Below are 818 nucleotides of genomic sequence, written 5' to 3'. Positions count from 1 at the left end.
CCTCATCCTTATCCTCGTCCTATCCTCATCCTCATCCTCATCCTATCCTCATCGTATCCTCGTCCTCATCCTCATCCTATCATCATCCTCGTGCTCTTCCTTATCCTCATCCACCTCCTCATCCTCATCCTATCCTTCTCATCATCCTTGTCCTATCCTCATCCTCATCATATCCTCATCCTCATCCCATATTTATCGTCATCCTCTTCCTCATCCCCTCTTCGTCCTCACCCTCATCATATCCTCATCCTCATCCTATCCTCCTCCTCATCGTCATCCTCCTCCTCCAACTCCTCATCATATCCCTGTCCTCATCCTACCCTCATCCTCCTCCTCCTCCTCCTCCTCCTCCTCATCCTCATCCTATCTTCCTCCTCATCATCACCTTATGCTCATCCTCATCCTGATCCTCCTCCTCCTCCTCCTCATCCTACCCTCCTCTTCATCGTCATCCTCTTCCTTATCCTATCTTCGTCCCCATCCTCATCCTATCCTCATCCTATCCTCATCCTCATCCTCATCCGCATCCTCCTCCCCATCCTGATCCTATCCTAATCCTAATCCTCATCCTCATCCTCCAATTCCTCATCCTATCCTCATCCTATCATCCTCCTCATCCTCATCCTCCTCCCATTCCTCATCCTATCCTCTTCCTCATCCTATCCTCATCCCCATCCTCATCCTACCCACCTCGTCATCCTCATCCTCTTCCTCATCCTCATCCTATGCTCTTCCTCATATTCCTCCTCCAATTCCTCATCCTATCCTCTTCTTCATCCTCCTCCTCCTATTCCTCATCCCCATCCTCATCCTACCCT

The sequence above is a fragment of the Lupinus angustifolius genome, chromosome LG01 (genome assembly GCF_001865875.1).
Source record: "Lupinus angustifolius cultivar Tanjil chromosome LG01, LupAngTanjil_v1.0, whole genome shotgun sequence".
Taxonomy (NCBI): domain Eukaryota; kingdom Viridiplantae; phylum Streptophyta; class Magnoliopsida; order Fabales; family Fabaceae; genus Lupinus; species Lupinus angustifolius.
Note: the sequence above shows the minus strand (reverse complement) of the source record.